The 20,634-nt window shown below is 42.8% G+C and overlaps 1 pseudogene; it reads left to right on the top strand.

Moving 5' to 3' along the window:
- Window positions 1-11,544, top strand: part of LOC103076940 (60S ribosomal protein L6-like) — a 20,723-nt pseudogene extending 9,179 nt beyond the window's left edge.
- Window positions 11,545-20,634: the final 9,090 nt, after the last annotated feature.

Below are 20,634 nucleotides of genomic sequence, written 5' to 3'. Positions count from 1 at the left end.
CAGGAATGATGTCTGGTTTTGCTCTTTTTTTGTAATTATATTCCCTAGTACAGTGCTTGGGGCATGAAAGGTTCTCAATGAGCATTTGTTTAATGAATGTCAACACAGGTGTTAGAAGAGCAGAAAACTGCCCCTCTCCATAGCCACAGCCTCTGAAGTTCTCACAGGTAGAATCCAGTGACACAGTCCTCTTGACAACTCATCAAGCTGAAACTCAATGACAAAAAAATAAAAAAGGGGAACTTGGAAAGGCAGTCAAAGCAGGCAGAAGGAGGGGGCTTTACTTGCTGGAGACAGAAATGTCTCTGCAGATGGGCTGGAGGTGGTCAGCCTCAAATTGACACTGATTTCTCCAAAAATGCCACCTGCCTCTTCACCCAAACTGGGCTTTATACAATCACATTTCCCACTTATTACCAACTGCCAAATGTCGAAACTCTCAGAAGCACCTTTTTTAAGTCTTAAAAGAAATAAACTCCAGACTATTAAAGAAGAAGAAAAGAAAATGAAGATATGTTCTTACCAGACTTCTTTTAATAAAAAAGGTTCAAACCTTAAAAAAAAAAATTTTCCCCAAGTTTAAGTGCTAAGATTTTATTAGGAGGTACGTTCCGAAGGCAGCGCGGGTGAGGGGAAAGGCAAAGGGAAGCAAATGATATGCGCAGAGGGAGACAAAGAGGGAAGAGATATGGGAACATATGTATATGTATAACTGATTCACTCTGTTATAAAGCAGAAACTAACACACCATTGTAAAGCAATTATACCCCAATAAAGATGTTAAAAAAAAAAAAATGATATGCGCAAGTGATCATCACATCTCTTCTTTAGGCTATTTTTACCCTGAGTTACCTGTACTGGAGAAGCTGGCAAATTTCCCAAAACATCAGGCCACTGGGTCACATTTCTAAAGGCAGTAACTACAGCTGATGCCTCAACTCATATACGTGACAATTTTAAAGCATACCTTCAAATTTATTGACATTTTTCCTAGGGACACATGGGGTCTATATCCCCTGCTCTTTTTTTGCGGTACGCGGGCCTCTCACTGTCGTGGCCTCTCCTGTTGCGGAGCACAGGCTCCGGACGCGCGGGCTCAGCGGCCGTGGCCCACGGGCCCAGCCGCTCCGCGACATGTGGGATCCTCCCGGACCGGGGCACGAACCCGTGTCCCCTGCATCGGCAGGCGGACTCTCTACCACTGCGCCACCAGGGAAACCCCCCCTGCTTTTGAATCTGGGAAGTTTGTGATTCACTTGTATCCAATAATATGTGTTGAAGTGCTGCCGAGCGACTCCAGGGCTTGCTTATGGATAACAATACAGTTCTACCTTAGTCACAGGGACAGTCATCAGTGGAGCCCTGAGCCCACAGGTAAGAAGGGTGACTTTCCTAAGGCTGCCATGCTATGAGGAAGCCAAGCCACAGAGGGAGGATGCGTGAAGCTGCTCCAGTTGGCAGTAATGGTCTTCAAGTCCTCCTCTCCCAGGTGCCAAATATGTGAGTGAACATGTTCTCAGATGACTCTAGTCCCCAGCTGTTGAGTCAACACCAGACTTTGAATCTTCTCAGCTGAGACCTCAGACATGGGGGAGGGGAGGGCACAAACAAGTCATCCCCACTGTTCGCTTTCTGAATTCCTGCCCCCAAAGCATACAAACACTGGTATTGCATTACAGTACTGTGGTTGACGGCGTGTTTGTTATGTAGCAACGGTAACCCGAACAATATAGAAAAATGGGAGTTATTTCTTAGATGTCAAAACAGGTGTCTAACTTGCCTCCACAGGAGTCAAAACCCATCAACAGCTTTTACCTCAGGACAGATCTCTGAAATGTAAACAAGCCAAACAAACAAATAAACAAATAAAAGCTGGCTTCGGCCTTTCATGAAAGGAGTAGACTTCAAGCAGAGAGATACTTACTCAGAGAGAGAAAAGAATTGTCTTTGAGAAGGGAAGTGCTCAGTCAACGTTTGATGACTGTAGAAAGGAATGGCTCAAAGAACCATGAAATGTTTAGGTGAGGATATCACAGAGGGCAAAGGATCATTTTCCAAGATCAATGGCAATCTTAGTCCCCAGTTCAAAACATTCAGTCCTCCAGAAATTTCTAGGGCTTATCCTTGTGTCCTCTTCCTGTAATATTTAATGGCATTTATCAACAAGCAAATCACATGCCGAGGATATATACTTGTATATGACACATTTTCTGATGCAAAACTGAGCTGGATAACAAACACCTTGAATGACAGAAAGAATCAAAATTATTTTGACAAGCTGGAGTAATGAAGCAAGATAAATATAAGTGGCTGAAGTAACCTTATCCTAGAGGGCAGCTGAAGAGACTGTGCAAGGACTCCAGAGTCTTTGCGGGAAGTGTTGGACTCACCCTGAAGATGACAGGAAGCTATGGAATACTTTAGGATACGGAAGCACTGTGATAAAACACAGTGTTTTAGAGGATTAATTCAACATCTCTTTATGTGATGAAGTCAAGGGAGAACAGATAGAAGGAAGAAAGGCCACTTAGCACTTAGGAGACATTTGCAGTCCCACAACAATAAAAATATATAGGTCTGAGCTAGCATGACCATGGCATGAGGAAAAGAGGGGCAGCGGTGATTCAGTGGCACCACCAGGAAGACTTGGGCAGCTGATGGGGTATCGAGAGTACAGGTGAAGGAAGAGTCAAAGAAGATTCAGAGGCCTAGAGTGAGAGGTCAGTAGAGCTGATGGAAACAGAAAAAATGGAGGAGAAAGTATGCTTTGAGAAGAGAAAAAAGAGCTCAGTAGGAACCCATGGTCTTTGAGATGGTGCTAGCAAGACATTTAGGTAAAAAGAGCCAATGGATAATAGGAGACCTTGGATTAAGGTTTAGGGAAAGAGACAGGCCTAGAGAAGTGGAGCTGGGACTCATCAGCCTGCAGGTGATCCCTAAAGCCATGAATGAATTCCCATAATGCGCCGTGTTAGACTCTGTTAAATCTTTGGCCTTTATGGCATATTATAGCTCAGAATGAAATATTTTGAAAATATACTGCATCTCTGTCATGCAGTAAGTGGGCTGCATAATTAGGTCAACCACAGCACAGCCATTTTATTGACCTTTTAATAAGTAAGAAACAAAGATATAAATTGCCAAGAGTACCAAAATATGAATTTGTTTGACTCCCAATATATTGGGTTGGCCAAAAAGTCTGTTTGGGTTTTGCCCTACAATGTTATGGAAAAACCCAAATGAACCTTTTGGTCAACCCAATATTTTGAACTATTCCTCCTACTCACTTCAACTGACAGGATTGGCTTCAGAAATTAGGAACCATTTTTAATGCCTTTAAAGAATATCTGGGTGGGCTGCTATCCCTTCAGCTCTCCACTTGAGTAAACTGTAAGAACACCAAGAGCTTGTGTAGAGCCAAAAAGGACCAAAGAATGTGCAGCTGGAGGTATCAGCTGTGCATGTCGAGTTCTAGCCAAAATAACTCCCCAGGGTGTCCAGCTGTAGAGAGAGAAAGAAAAAGAGAAGAAAGACAGTAATTCAGTCGGGGAAGTTAACAGTGGCTGAAGATTCGAGTTGGCCACAGAACACTCTTAACAGTTGGGTACCAGAAGACATGCTGCTGCCACATTTGGGTAACTTACAATTACAGAGTGAACATCTGTCTGTGACCATCTGTCTGCAAGCATGCTGGGGGTCAGAGGCACAGTGAAATATAGACCTGAAAGTGGAGTGAGATAAGATAAGGAGAGGAAAATATGTAAGGCATCTAACTGATTTCACCTAGAAAAAGACAGTCAGTTGAAAGAAAGTGTGGACGGGGTCTTCTTAAATAAATTATGACTCAGCAAGTGCCATTTTATCTGTCTAAGAAAATAATTACAGGAAAGCAATGTTTCCTGAAAAGTGTCTCTTCCTGAAAAAGCCCGTTTGGAATAGTGGCAGAGGTTTCTGGCAGGCGGAGGGTAGCATTGCTTGACTTCTGGGGGTGACCTGGCCCAAGCTCGGTCAGGTACGAACTGAGACATTACAACCAAGCCCTTCTAGAAAGCACTGAAACCTGCTTTCCTCGGCCTCCATGACATCTACCATATTTCATGTGTGGATGGTCCTCTGACCACTCACTTTTACAGGTTTTTCTTCCTCTGCTTGTTTCTAAACCCCGGAGCTCCTCTGGGCTCTAAGCCCTCCTCTCTCCCCACTCAAACACTCCCCTTAGGGCACCTCATCTGCTCTGTTGGCCTTAGAGCCATTCATGTATTGATGACTGTCAAATATTTACTCTCACCCAGACCTTTTGTCTGAGCTCAGACCTGGACAGCAACTGCATACTGCATATCTCCTCTTGGGCATTTTACAAACTCAACTTGTCTAAACTTGAACCCATGACTCCTGGAGACTTATGCCTTCTCTACTGCTTCCTAGCAGTAAATAGCCTCTCCACTGGCAGGTTACCCAAGTTGGCCACCTGGGAATCCTGATTTGAATGTTCCTTCCCTTGGCCCACACTTCACCCACACACCAGTGGCCCACATTGACCCACCACTCTCCAAGCCCCTTTCCCTTAGCCTAGACTCAGGAACCACTATCTTTCATTTCATTTTCACAACAGCCTTCTGAGTTGTCTTCCTGTCTGTGATCTTGACTCTGCCCTATTTCATCTCCATTCCATTCTCAAGCACTCACTCTGAAACAAATCCCATCACCTCACTTCTTCAGCCTGAAACTCTTCAGTGGGTTACTACTGAAGATAGTAGGATAAGGATAAGGATAAGGATAGTAGGATAGTAGGATAAGGTCCAAAGCTGTTAATATGATCTGCATAATTTGGCCCATCCCATCTTCTTACCGCTCATCATTGCCTCCAAGTCCAGCCATGCGGAGTTTTTTCTAGTTCCTTGAACCCACCAAGTTCTCCTTCAACTACAGACTTTTGTATATGCTGCCTGGCATTCTCTTCTCCCTCTCTTTGCCAATGACTATTCCTCCTTCAGGTCCCAGTTTAGACAAAACTTCCCCTGACAAGCCTTCCGTGTCCAGTCCAGTCTGTGTTAGGTGGCCCGCAGTGAACTCCCAAACACTACTTTTCCCCAACGAAGCACACTCTACTGTTAATGCCCACTTACATGCCTTTATCTTCCACTAGACCTTGAGCTCAATGAGGGCAGGTAGCATGTCTGTTTTGTGAGCAATTGTATGTCCAGCACCCAGCCCAGCATTATTATATATTGAATATGTAAATGATTCCATGAAATATGGGATCTGTAGGCCCTCTGATCAGCCATGAAACACTGCTAGGTCTAGGTCAAACAACGTCCCCTGAGAGAATTAGAAAGATTTTCAAAGTTCCTTTGTCTAAGATGAGCCTAGCAGCTGGAACATTCATCCAGGAACATTCATTCCCTGATGTGTGGCCAACAGAAGTCTACTGAAGGATTCTCAGCTGCAGCTCACTGCAAAGCTCCTACTCCAAGCACAGAATAGTCTCTTCAATTCCAACAAGGGACATCAAGAAAAAAAAGAATCTTTCCTTTGGTGTCAGGAGCCTGGGAAGGCAGAACATAAAGCAGAAAATTCTAGATGGACTCAGAGTCTTCCTAGAGAAGATTGTCCCCTAAATCAGTGGTTTCAAAACTTGAATCAGAATCACCTGGACAGCTTGTCAAAGCACAGATGTCTGAGCCTGACCCCCAGAGTTTCTGATTCAGTAGGTCTGGGATGGGACCAGAGAATTTGCATTTCTAACAAGTTTCCAGGTGACACTGCTGCTGCTGATCTGGGGACCACAACCTCGAGAACCACTGCACTAAACATTTGAGTCACCTCTTAATCACACAAACATAAGAGAAGTAGCCTCCCCCTGTGCTGCAGGAGGAGAGGCACTCTTCCTAAACCCCTACAGAGCAAGATCTCACTGCTGGGAAGGGAGTGGGGAAACTTGCCTAAGGGTTCAAGAGCCCGTGGGAAACAAGAAATCAGAAAAATGAACATTCCAATCCCTTCTGCATTGAGGCTGAAGGCTACTAGAGCCACTCTGATAACTTAAGACAGTTCAAATTATAATAATTGTTCAAGAAAAGGACATCAAGGGGCCTTGTGGTGGAAGTGCCTACCCAGCAGTCATTCACTGGGCACAGGGAAGAGCTCCAAACATAAGTCTGTCCAGTTATGGTGCACACACACCCAACCCACAAAGATTGGCTCAGAGCTGCCTAATGAGAGTCAGCACCAAACAACTGTTGAAACTGTTGGCTCAGAGACCCTCTTTTTTTCCTCTGGGGTTGCCAAACTGATAGGCAATAAGTCTGGGGCCTCTGGTGGCCATTGCCCCAGAGAGAAAGAAGAGTGTGGCAGAGAATGACTCCAACACGGAAGAAAACTCAGTGAAGAAAGGACAGGGATAGACTCCTGTTAACATTGTCTGAATCTAGCAGGGCCTGAAGTTCAATATCCTTGAACTTGAGGGGAATTTCTGTCACTTGGCAACTGAAAGAGTCTTGACTGATGGAATTCTACTAGCAAATCAACATGTTGCTCTGCTCTAGGATGTTTAAGTAACCATCTGTTTTAGCAGTTTCTCTGGAGATTGACAGAACTTCCAGGCCTACAGCTTTGCCAGCCCCTCTGGGATTCTACTGATAAAATTTTTCCTAACAAATCACTGCTTTAGCATAGCACTTAGCCTCATCACTGCTTACTTGCCTTCATTCTCTCCTCTGTGAGCTCCCTGAATATATACTCTTTATAACAGTTTTCTTGATTGCCAGGCAAAGCAGCTGGCTTACAGGTACTCAATCTGCAAACAGCATTTAAATGAAAAATAACAAATTCGGGTCAGATTAGTTTGATGAATGAAAGAAAAAAAGGAGAGGAGGACAAAGTACGCTGGAAGGAATACTAAACTAAAACCGGTAATAAAGGTGAGCTCCTAAAGTCAGGTAAACCTTCACTGGACTCCAGAATATTTCTAAGTGAATCCCAACTCCTATTAACAGCTTCAGCATTTTTCTTTTCTTTGAAAAAACTATTATGGAGGAGGGGGTGCCAGAGAATGACAACTGAGATGGTGACTCCCACACAAGTCAGCTTGCTCTTCCCCAAATCAGTTTCCAGAAACTCTGCCACATCATTCACTGAGAACCCCCTGGCTTCCAACTCAAAGGAGAGTCTCAGACGTCTCGGGCACAGACAACAGCAGCCCTCCTTTGGTGGCTTTCAACGATAAACAGCTTCCTGCCAGAGTGCTCACCAACCCTGAACTCGTGGAAAAGAATTACTACAGAACCCAGGAAAGAGTTGGAAGCGTACCCGGCACAGGGTCTGTCACTCACATCTCATATGAAATGTGCCTTCTGCCTCCTAAGGGAGTCTATCGGAATCCCTGGGCACAGCTGTGGTCACGGACGCTCCATCCAACAACTGGACCCGAGAAGTGACCCATCTTTCTGACATCAAGAGACCTGCCATGGAAGAAAAACAGAAACGGCACAGATGGAGCTGCCTTTTCAAATCCTTGTGAATGTCATGAGATTAGCAGCTTTCCTCTGAGTCGGCCTCAAAGACTTCCTTTACAATTGTTCATAAGCTAGCTCAGGGATAGGCAGTGAAATTCACTCAAATAAAAACATAACCTCAAACATCCAAAACAGCTGGTGGAAATTGTGACTGTTTCAGAGGAGCAGACTTATCTAGCTGAGTCAAAACAAGTGTGAGCGCTTCAAACAGGCAGGAGATCAGAAACAAAATTAGGTGTTTATTGAGTGCTGTCCTTCTTGATTTTTTTTCTCCCTTGCCAGACGTGAGTCTCCACTCTAGCTTCATCCTGACAAGGAATAAAATCCTTTATGATATCAGCGTCGACATTTTTGGAAATTTATTTTAAAGTAATTTTTTTCTAATTATAAAAGTAGTACATGTTCTTTGGAGAACATTTAGGAAACACAGAAAAGCCACAAATCAGAAAATAAAAATCACCTGTAATCACATTGCTACTCTCTGTTTTGTACTTTTTTGACTTTGGTTTTTCATACACACACATACACCACGTAATTTTAAATATATATAATCATTATTAAAATGACTCCTTTTGATCCTGATTTTTCAGCTAGTCCATTATGACCATTTCCCCAAGTCACTGATATATTCTTTCACACATATTTATGCCTGCATATGAGCACCATAAATTACTGAGCTAATGCCAATTGTAGACATTTAGGGTACTTCTAATTCCGTGCTATTGTAAACAGTGCTGTGAAGAATATCCTTGTTGATAAATCTCTGCACACATTCATACTTAGAAAACTTACTTTCTCTTTCAGGGCACTGCAGTTCAGGATGTAAAAGGGATGGTAATTGGCACTGAAGGAGTGTAGCCCCTTTCTCCCTGTGAGTTTCTGCCAATTGTTCCTTTTGCATATTTTCAGACAAGTTAGCTACTTTTAGAACCTGTAGGCCTCCTGGTCTCATAGAAGCCTTGTTTTCAGTCAGGTTAATGGTCTCTCCAGTTTGCAGTGCAGAAACATGGAAATAACTGTTTCTTAAACGTATGGCAAGAAATGAAGGCAAATAAATATTAGAAAAGATTACTAACATTATTAGGAAAAAGAAAATAGAGAAAAGTAATTCCATCAAAAGAGGTTATCAGACTGATTAGACTGGGCTACTCAAAACTTTGTCTTCCAGAAAACTCTCAAATGTAGATGATTTGTAGCAGGTTTTACAACAGAAGGGAACTAGCTAAAATTTTCCACTTTCTTATTTTTCCTATTTTCTAATCGCAAGAGTGAAATGAAACATTCCTAAGGAGAAGACTCTTAACTGGCATTATTACCTCTCATTTGCGATTTACTGCCAACATCGAACAACAATTGCTTCTGTATTGGCACAAGCCATTCAGTCACTCACCATTGGGGGATGAATCACTCCCCGTGAAAAATCATTCCAGAATTTGGATAACAGAGAAGTTTGCCTCCAGCCAAAAGCTCAACAAATGCTGGCAAAATTTAGGAAAATCATTATCATGAAAGGCTGCCATGGTTTCAAAGAGCATCTCTTAGTATTTACTGCACTCTATGACCTCTAAAAAAAAGCGCAAGCAACTTCATGCACACACACAGCCCCTGCCAGTTTCACTTAAAAGTCTCATTCTCTTCATCACCACTGAGTGGAATTAAAAACAGTTGGTCAAGCTCCACTAATCGACAGCTGCTTGCAATTAGATGAAGCATTTAGAGCCATTCTCTTAACTACCTTCCCAACTGCCTAAGCATTCAGCGTGAGCAATACACCGTGATAATTTGCCAGAATGTTTAACTTATCTCCATCTCTAGTGGTTTCTATACCTTCCTTATTTTCTCCAGTCTTCCCACACACTGTCTGACGCTTCCAGTTCCTCTTGTTAAATTAGGGGTATACAGAGAGGAGATTATACAAAACCAGGTCGAGCTGCCTTGTGCTAAGATGGAAAATTCTACCCAGGCAACTGTTAGAGGGCAGAGTAAGTCTTGCTGTTTCTCAAAGAGAAGAGAAAAGACGCCCTTTTTCCTCTTTTTTTTTTTTTTTAAACAATGAACCGGAAAGTTCACTGTAATTTTTCTCATCAAGGACGCTGAAGAAAAATAACAGTTCCCGGGCTTCTGTAAGCTCTTTCCAATTCTCCATTAGTTTTGGAGTAGGGAGAAGATGCATAGATCACTTTATGCAATTTTTTCCTTTACAAACTAGGCATTAAGAGTCGAGATGCTTTCCCCAAGATCACAGAAAAAAGTGGCAGAGCACGGCCCGAATCCAGCTCCCTGCCTCTCAGTCAGTCCAGATGGCTTTCTGCTGCTTCAGCTCCCTTCGCTAAAGAGAAAGTCTTCCAACTCTTCTAGAAGGAGGCAGGGGCCAGCACGGCTACACCACTTGCCCAGTCCAAGGGGTAGAGCAGCTGTCCTCCCAAACGTCTCCAACCAGGAACCCACCCTGGGGCTTAAAGTAGGAAAAAAAAAAAAAAAAAGAAAAGAAAACCAGAGATGATATGGCTTCACCTGTGCAATCACCCTTCTCACTCCCCCACCTAAATAAGAACCTCACAAACTTAACCACATTCAGGGTCACATAACCATGTTTTTTCTCTGTCTCACGCTCCCTGATGCTGATCGCCATCCCATACTCACCTGACCTGTCGTGTGGTAAAGGGGGCAGGAGGGGAATGCAGGGGATATTGGAGGAAGGGAGGGGAGAAGAAATGAGAGAGACGTAGGGCAAAATCAGCAGAAGGGAGCAGTTACCCACCCAAAATTCAAGAAGCGGAGTGAGAGTCGAGACAAGAATGGGAGCCCTCATGCCCCGGACTGCAGGCCCACAGCCCTGGCTTTTCCTATCTCTGCTCTTCTAGAGGCTAATCCCCTTTTTTCCAGAAACCTCCTCCCCACATGCCCACCTAGTCCACTCCTCCAGACAGTCATGGAATCTTCCTTCTGTATCTGAGGACAATTCACTCATATTAAACTCGTGTTTCCATTATACTTACAGCAGAGAGTTATCCTTATATTTTTTCTGCTTCAAAGTCTTTCTGTTGATCATTTTATGTTCTCTGTTTTATATAGATAGATAGATTCCTGTTACATATAGAAAGTTAGATATAGATACATAAAGAGAGACTGAGATAAATTTTTTAAAGTTCTTCTGTGGCCATAAATGTTCCAAGCGTCAAAAAATACTATTCTGGCTCTTTCCCATCTTGCAAGACGGTGCATGAAAAAACAGGGAAGCTGGATATAAGGAGAAGAAATCTGAAGCCAAGAAGGCTGATGCCAGGGTAAGGTTAAGAAGCGTAACCCCAAGGCCCAAAACACCTCCGAAGGGGAAACCCCACCACAACCAAAACCCCATCCTAGTAAGCGGAATTGGCAGCTTTTCCCCATCTGCTATGTGTTCCAGCAAGGCCATGGCAAAGAGGAAGTAATCGGCAGCTACATTTAAGGTTGAAAAGAAAGAGACATTTCTTGCTTGGGGGTGACAGAAATGGTGGGACCTGAGTGGATAAGCTTCACAGAATGCCTGGATACCGTTCTACTGAAGATGTGCCTTGAAAGCTGTTGAGCCACAAAAGAAAACCTTTCCGTCAGATGTAAGGAAGCTGCGAGCTAGCATCACTCCCAGCACCGTTCTAAGCAACCTCACTGGGTGCCACAGAAGCACGGCGGTGGTTTTCCTGAAGCAGCTGAGCAGTAGCATGCTGCTTGTGACTGGACCTCTCAACCTCAATCGAGTTCCTCTGCTAGAACACACCAGAAATTTGTCATCTCCACCAAAACTGGTGAGTGGTGTGGAAATCCCAAAACATCTCCCGGAGGCTTATTTCAGGAAGAAGAAGCTTTGTAAAGCCGAGACACCAGGAAGGTAAGACCTTCGACGCAGAGAAAGGGAAATCCAAGCTCACAGAGCAGAGCAAGGTTGACCTGAGAGCCCTGGACTCACAAACTCTGCGAAGAAATCAAAGCTGTTCCTCAGCTCCAGGGCTACCTCTGTTCTGTTTTCTCTCACAAATTGGTGTTCTAAATTTCTTACAAAGAACCTAATTAAATAACTGATACATTTCCCCAAAAGATATAATTCTGGTTGGTGTAGGTATTACGTTTATCACAAGTATAAAGCTGGTCAACATAATTATAAATTGTGTAGATAATTATTAAATATATACAATGTATCAGAAATGAATCTCTTAATGAATTCAGTAACCCTGTTTTGTATCCCAATTAACTCATGTATCTATGATTTGATAGTACTTAATGCTAAATTATGACAGTTTTCAGAGTTGATTCTTTTTCTAATTTTTCATTTTTCGAGAGGTAAGAGAAAGTGCTTGTTTTATCCACCTAAATAAATAAAGTTTTGTTATAGCAATGACACTAAATGCTAGTCTCCTTTCCAGTTATACGTCAAAATAACAAAGTGATCCATCATCAAAAATAATTTTTAATGCCCTGCTGCTGACAGCTTACTTAGGGCCTCCTTCAATTTTGTTGAAAGCTGAGAACCAGAGACCAATTGTCTTGAGAACAGATTTCGTTTTTATTCCATGATAAGAGTCTTTTACTTTTTCAACACCAAGGTTTTTTGAGGTCTTTTTTTTTTTTTGAGTTTTTTAATTGAGTTATTTTATCTTTTTCAGTTATATTTTGAGTTATTCCTTGTTTTATCCCCCCAAGTGATTTTTACACCCTAGGACAAGATACCCTAGCAAGATTCACTAGGAGATAAGTTTGCCTTTATTCATAAAGAGGTAGAAAAGGTAGATAAGCACTACCAAAATACTGGCCATTGGGTTGATCCATTTTAGGAGAGCACAAAGGAGGATGATCCTCTTAACAGTACATGTGCCCGCATACCCCTTAGAAAGTCTTCATGCTATCCAGGAATGTGCACATCCCAATTTGGATGTCACTGGACTAAAGACCCCACATGATCTAGTCCCTAATCACTCTCCAGTCTCTATTCAGATCCTTCTCTTGCTCTTGTTTTTAGTTCCTCTGGTTTATTGATGTGATATCCCTGCTGCCTGAAAGCTATTTTCCCAGACATCATCTCTGACTATCCAATATATAATAGGTTTCCCCGTTTTTCTCTCTCTCTCTCATTGTTCTCTTTCCTAACATTTAATCACAAACTGCCATCAGATATTTATTTGTATTTATTTAAGTAGCCCACTAGACCAGTGTCTAATGTGGTCCCCTACCAGAATCTTTAGCATTAATTGAGAACTGGATAGAAATGCAAATTCCCAGGCCCCACCCCAGACGCAATGAATGACAAACTCTGAAGCAATCTGTATTTTATTAAGTCTTCCAGGTATTTCTGATGCTGCTAAAGTTTGAGAACCACTGTACTGGGTCATAATCTCCATGAAGAAAGAGCCTATGTCAGTTTTCTTCATCACCATATACCCAGGACTTTGCCCAGTGGCTGGCACATAAGAGATGCTCCATAAATATATATTGTTGTATAAACTCAAATAAGACAAAAGCTTGCCCACAGTAAGAAATACGTTTATCAAATATACGGAAATAAGGACTTCCCTGGTGGCACAGTAGTTAAGAATCTGCCTGCCAATGCAGGGGACATGGGTTCGAGCCCTGGTCCGGGTAGATCCCGCATGCCACGGAGCAACTAAGCCCGTGAGCAACAACTACTGAGCCTGCGCTCTAGAGCCTGTGAGCCACAACTGCTGAGCCCACGTGCCACAACTACTGAAGCCCGCATGCCTAGAGCCTGTGCTCCACAACAAGAGAAGCCACCGCAATGAGAACCCTGCGCACCACAACGAAGAGTAGCCCCCGCTCGCCGCACCTAGAGAAAGACTGTGCGCAGCAACGAAGACCCAACACAGCCCTAAATAAATAAATAAATATTTTAACACATATATATATATGGAAATATATATACACACACATAACATTTCACAAAATAATACCCTTACTACTACATGCCATGGACTCCAAACATTCTCCATCCTATTCTATTTGTTTTATTTATTTTCCTCCTTTTTTTCTGGTAAGAGGACCCCCAAGTTTATTTCATCCTCTGCTAATGGGTCTTAATGTGCAGTTTGAAAACCCTAGTCACTAAGGCTGTTCTAAAGAAATCCACACCTATGGCCTTGTTCCTCTTTTAATCTGGAATTCCCTTCCCTCCCATCTCCTCACACCCAAGTCGCACTGATTCATCAAGGCCCACCTCTCAGAGTGGATTTCTCTGTTGTGAAGGTAATCTTTCCCTCTTTTAAATTCCCACCATATTTTCTCTGCACTCAGCTTATGTCTTTTCTTACTTGTTTCTTTTAATATACTGTTTACGGAGTATCACTTTTCCTATTAAAGTTAATCCTTCAGAGCAGAATCCATATCTGATTCATCTTTGGACTCTTCACAGTATTTAGCATATAAATTCAAATAATGTTTCCTAAGTAAACTAGACTTTCAAGGTTCCAGGGCAAAATATTTCTAAAGGAAGTAGGATTTCAATGGGTGGCTGAGAGAGGGAGGGCAGGTGAGAAAAAAGGAAGCGAGGGCAAAGTGCCCGCGACAGAAAAGGAAGGCACATGCAGGCTGTGTTATGTGTGTCGTGGAGGAAAGGCAGGAAAGGCGGGTGCGGTCAGACGGCAGAGCAGACCTTTCTGCAAAGAAAGGAGAACCATCACAGGTCTATGGCTGGTCTTTGTTTTTTTGCTTTTAAATGACAATTTTGGTGGCAAGATGTAAGCGATATAAGGGTACAGAGGCTATGAGCATGTGCCTCTCGGATCTCCTGCATATTCCAGCACATTCAGCGGCCCCCAGCTGCTGCCCCCGTGGGCCCACCACCGTGTTCATGCTGAGGACACTATTTCCCGTCTGCCCCCAACCAATCACTGGGGAAAGTAGCAGTGACCCTTTCCTGTGAGACACGGGACTCCTTGGCTCAAGGACTCCCACTACTTGGGTGCAATTCTTTGAAAACAACTCACTGCAGCGTGAGCCGTCCCATGCCGGCTCCTCCTTTCTTCCAGCCAGATCTGCACCGCAGGGTGACATTCTCCCCACCACCCCTGCCTCCTCACGTTAATCCTTCCCAAGCATTTCCCCTAAGATATCCCCTACACTGCTAATCCTGTCTTGGTGGCCACTTCTCTGGGGATATGAACCAACTGCAGAGGAGGAGATAAGATCAGAAAGGAGGTAAGAGGCAAAGAGGTAAGATGGACATGCCTGGGCCTTAAAATACACATGTGCCTGAAAATATACCTACGTGTTCATTAATGTATACATACAGATATTGAGCTACAACAGACACTCAAACTTACTGAAATTACCAAAACTGAAGGAAGGAAGAGTTCACCTAGGAAGCCACTGTTAGGAAAAAAGGCAGATCTTTCATCAAACCGCATTTCTGAGTAGGCATAAATCTATCTAAGGTCAGATAACACGAGACAATCTTTCACAAAATGTGAGATGCCCTGCTGACCAGAACTCTCTCGCCCTATCACGTGCTGCCAGAGAAGCTTGGACCACAAAATACAAGCAGATGTCAACACTTTCACCTTCCACTTTCTAAATATCGCTGATTGGGCCAAGTTTCATTTCACTTATTGGGCCACTTTCCATGTTAGGGGAGAAAGGTTGAGAAAGGGTGGAAGAAAGCATTAGGATTCAAGTTTCATATCTGCTAAATTAAACTGATGTTGCTTACTGCTGGGTTTCAAGAGAAAAGCTTCCCTAAATGAGGCAACAGTTGTTCAGAGGAACACATAGACTTGAGGTAGGCAAATGTTTTCCATAAAGGGCCAGATAGTAAATATTTTGGCTTCTATGGGTCATGAGGTCTCCGCTGCAACTACTACTCTGCTGTTACAGCCCAAAAGCAGCCACTGACAATACAGAAATCACCATGTGGCTGCATTCCAATAAAACTTTATTTACAAAAACAGACAGTGGGCCAGATTTGGCCCATGGACCATCATTTGCCAACCCCTGATATAGAGCACTAGGACTGCTTCCCCAAAATACCCTCTTCTGGTTTGGATGTGGATAGTCCACCTGCTTTCTAATCTTTTATCTACTTACTACAAAAGGCACACAATTAAAATCTAGTTGAAAATGATCAGCTATATTAAACACCAATGCTAATAAGGGAAATGAGCATGAAACAAGCTCTGGCCTGGAGGAAAGGAGGCAAAATAGTCATCAGACTTCAACCTGAATTTACTTTTATCTACCGGACCACTGGTTCTCAAGGTGTGGTCCTTGTACCAACAGTACCAGCTGTGCCCGGGAAACTGTTAGAAGTAAAAAAAATTCCTGAGCCCTGTGCCAGACCTACTGAATCAGAATATATGAGTGGGACCCAGTGTTTTAACAAGCCCTCCAAGTTATTCTGATGCAAGGTCAAGCTTGAGAAGCATGGAGCTCTGTCTGAAGCTGCCTGTGCCTCAAATTCTCCAGCAGCAAAGTAAGAATGTTGAAATCTTGTTATTTTCTCCTATCGCTAAGGCCACAAAGAGATTGCCAAGACCTGGCTGATACACACTTAAAGTGGTTCACTTACCTGAAGCCTATTAGTGCTTAAGTCAAAATACATGTTCTTTTCTTCGTCTTTGAATTTGGATCATCTGCCACTTAGAAGAAAAGATGATTCAGTTCTAAACCAAGTATATATTCATGAAGATTTTCTTCAGCTTGATTTGTATATTGATCAGTAGAGTCCCTAGAATTGTAGAGGTAAGATATATAACTTGTAATGGGGATCAGAACCCATTGGCCGAAGCCAAGATTTGTGTACCACAGGTGTGTGGAATTAGGTAATACCCAAACCCCTCCCAAGTACCTCTTTGCAGCCCTAACTTATGTGCGGACCAAGGAGAATCCTGGGGGAAATCTCAAGCCTATCTATGACTGGGCATCGGATATCAGAGACCTATCTGGGAGGCTTGGTGGGGTACACGGGGAATGGAAATGAAGAATGAGAGGGGAACAGAAGCCAGATTTCAAGTCTCCCCCTTCCCCACTTGCACACACACACACACACACCAAAATAAAATTGACCATTACTAACGGAAAGTCATCTGACCAACTGGATACGGCCCTTTAGAATGCCCTTTGGAGCCTAAACAGCTGAGCAGGTGCAGAATGGCGTATGAGCGATTTCCCCTCAGCTCTCCTAGAGGCACACGTGCACCTAGGGATACACAGTGCCTGGGTTCACTAGGCTTGTACATGGAAAAGGCAGGCTCACTAGGGGACTTCCCTGGAGGTCCAGTGGTTAAGACTCTGTGCTTCCACTGCAGGGGGCACGGCTTCTATCCACACACGCCATGCAGCCAATAATAATAACTAAAATTTAAAACTTTATAAAAGCTCAGTAAGTTCTATAATGTCCCAAGTTCTATAAATGTTCCATGGGTCCAAGAGATTCAATCCCTGGTGGGGGAACTAAGATCTGGGCAGCCAGAAAAATAAGTAAAAAGTTTTAAAAAGCAGGCTCACTAAGTTCTATAATGTTCCAAGTTCTATAATGAGGCACTGGCAGCACAGCAGAGGCCAGGAGTTTTGCAGTCAGGAGCACAAGAGCTTTTATTAGGCACCTTCTGGGGACTTCCTCAACACCTGTAGAAGTCTGTGCGAGGTCCTGGAGTTCCCAAGTGAGCCAGCTGGAGCCTGGATGCAGCAAGATTCTGGTAACCATGTTAATGTAGTTTCATGGTACCCATAAGATGGTGAGGCTGGGGGATGTCTGACACCCTTTGGGTCCTGTATCAGATACGCTCTGCCTCACCTTTCATTTATTCCAACAATCACTACAGTGACTGGTTTTGCACAGACTCCAACAAGCCTCACCCAGGTGTAACCCAAAGAGCCTCTACTCAAGCCAGGTGTAACCCAAAGGGTCTCTACTCTACTCTACTCCCACCCCGGGGCCTCTCTGTTGAGACTGGGGAGTGGGGCAATTAATATGTATGGGGTGAAGCTTTGACCAGTGGGGATAGGAACTGATTAGTGAATATTTCCATCCGCTTCCCACCACCACCACCACCAAATGGAAGGCTCTGAAACCCATTTCATTCAGCTCATCAGGAAGACCTGGGGGATCAAGTAACCAGTTGCCCACAGTTGTGGTTGACTCTATACAGCAGGCTTGTTTTGGGTCTCCCACCTTCCTTGCTTTGCAACCCTGTCCGTTCCTGGTGATTCCTGGATCACACTCCCCACATGAATATTTGCACTTGAACCTATGGTTCAGCCTCTCCTTTCTGAGGAGTCCAGGCTAAGACGGGAATGTTTCATTTTCACGTGACTTAGAAGTAATAATACATTTGTGGTCAATATAGGGCTTGTTGATCTTTCAAGACAAACAAATGGTACTATTTTCTATTTTCTATGATTTACAATAGTGTAATAATTTCATTACATTCCTCTAGCAAAGATATATTGAATAATCCTCATCTATTTCCTTAGATTCCTAATCTTGCATTTCCAACGTACATCGTACAGTGGGCCGTCCCATGCCGTCCCCTCCTTTCTTCCAGCCAGATCCGCACTGCAGGGTGATGTTCTCCCCACCACCCCTGCCTCCTTTTTTTAAAAAAGCTAAATATAACCACAGGCCAGAACTCTAAGAATTCATTAAACAATACTCTAGTGACCTGAAACAGCAGTATCAAACAAGTTGTGAAACAGACTCAGGATAGATGATGAGAAGAATTATAAGCAGAAAGAAGACACAAAAACGACAGTCTTAGTTTCAGCAAAGAGAATGAGCAACTGAAGACTCCCCTTCCACAGCTGCAATGCTAAATCATCATTTTCTAAAAACCAAGGGTAAAAATGTCTTCACTCATATTTAATTTCCTAGCCTAGCCTCCCTCACACCACCCCCATCCTCCCACTGAGGGACTTTTGCTTCTCTGAACTGGTGGTTGCTGCTTTATTCTGTTTTCTGTTTCAGGCTTTAAAACTCTCAAAGATCATTTAGATTGCAGGCAAAATTCAAGGAGAATACTTTTATTAAGGGACAGAAAATAAAGTAAATGCAGCTAAGATTTGCAAAATAATCTGTAGGTTAAAACACTTCAATACTTATTTCAAAAACAAATTCTTGGAACATGAAGGGTTGAGGATAGGGAGAAATTCCCATTTCAGATACTCTTTAATCCAAAATGGAAAAGGATGCGGGTATGGATTGATTTTTTCCACCTGTGGTATCAATTTTAATGTCTTAGACATCAGTGGGAAAATAACCTTCCTTCTTTGTCATAGCTGGCACATGGAGCACCTCACAGATCTCCTCGAAGACCCCTAATGCTGCTGGGCACCCCATACCATCAACCTTCAATCCTCTGCTGCCTCTGCCCAAGACCTCCCCAGGTGTGAATCTGTTTTAATTCCAGAAAATATTCTTCTGCAATAATTCTTCTTCAAAGATAAAACTTTAAGTGCTATTAAACATACCCCTCGGGACTTCTGTCATCATTAGGACAAATTCTCAACCCTTGAAGCTCTCAGGGATTGCAACCCTAAGGATAGCATAGGCTGGCCATCTGGTCCTTTGGCCTTGAACAACCTTGTTTTGATGACATCGCATTTTGATCACAGTGATGTGATCACCCTATAAAAAAGTACCACTTTGATATTATTTCAATAAAAGGATCAAATAATTTATTGAATAAATGATTTTGTTGAACTCAAGTTACATGAACACTTCTTTCAAACTCGCCTTCTCTGCCCTCACAAATGTCTCTAATAGTAACCCAGGACCCACACAGATGTGCTAAGGAAGGAAACCTCAGCTCATTTGATTTTTCCCCGCAAAATGAAATGGCCAAAATAAATAAACCACCTACATAATCAAAAGAACACATAATACTATATTTCTCAGCTCTCAAATGTGGCTATGTTCTGGCTAACAAAATATAAACATTATAAATATTTCCATTTTTTCCTAAGTTTATCTATAAATACAATATGATCCCCATAAAATGCCTTCTTTTTTTTCCCTAGAGCTAGACAAATTGATTATAAAATTATTGGTTCTTCTGGGACAGGTCATCAAAAGAAGCTTTTGTCCCTTTCCTCCTTCCTACTGTTAAAAGTGAGATGGCTGAAGCTGCAGCAGCATCTCAGGCCATGAGAGGTCTTGCAGATGAATGCCACATGCTAGGATGGTGGACCAGAAAGACAGAAAGAGCTTAAGCAACTGATGATGTTAGAACCACCATACCAACAGTGAACTCCTACATTCAACCTTCTTTTACCAGAGAAAACAAATTCTTTTCAAACACATTCAGCTACTCTGTTGGGTTTTTATTAACTTTAGCTAAACCTAGTTGTACCCGATACAATATGCCATTGGCCAAATAGCCAGCTGGTAGCACACATGATTCAAAATAAGTTCATCGTTTCTGATGTCCAAAACTCACTTTGAAATGCATCCTCCCACCCCCACAAAATAATAAGATGTAATGATAAATGGATAGAGAAAGGGAGAGAGGTAGATAGATACACGATAAAGTTAATGTAGCAAAATACTAATGTAGAATATAGATGGTGGATATGTGCACATTCACTATATAATTCCTTCAACAATTCATAATAAAATGCTGAAAATCCTATTGACAAGCCATCAGTACCATTTATTATGCTTTTAAAAGATATCCCTCGTAAGGAGGAGTTTTGTAGCTTCTTTTCTCTCACGAACAAGGCCCCTTCTCTTCCTGTTCTATAAACACTATTGTGGCCTTAAAGTCTTAAAAAATAGAACTGGAAGTACTGCCAATGGGACAAACTGGGTGCAAGTAAAAATTTTAAAGGCTGTATAAACAGAAATCCATCTGGAAACATGTTTTCTCCATCAGCACAGTAAAAGCTAGAACAGAATTTCCTGATATAGATGTACTGTTCGACTCTCTGCAGATCCCACTGGGTAGAAGAGAGAGGCCTCTTGCTCTTTCATTTAAAAGTAACTTTCACTCATAAAACGAGGCTAAGAATGTTAGAATTTCAACTCAGCTGAGCTCAGCACTGGGCAACATCCTTTTCTTCCCCTGTAAGCTGTCCCTTCTCTTTCCCCATCATCACAGGGACATGACTAAGCAGATAGAATTCCAGCTTGGTCTTCCGA

The sequence above is a fragment of the Lipotes vexillifer genome, unplaced genomic scaffold, assembly GCF_000442215.2.
Source record: "Lipotes vexillifer unplaced genomic scaffold, Lipotes_vexillifer_v1.1 scaffold732, whole genome shotgun sequence".
NCBI lineage: Eukaryota > Metazoa > Chordata > Mammalia > Artiodactyla > Lipotidae > Lipotes > Lipotes vexillifer.
The sequence above is the reverse complement of the archived record's forward strand: the minus strand, read 5'-3'. Positions and strand labels throughout refer to the sequence as shown.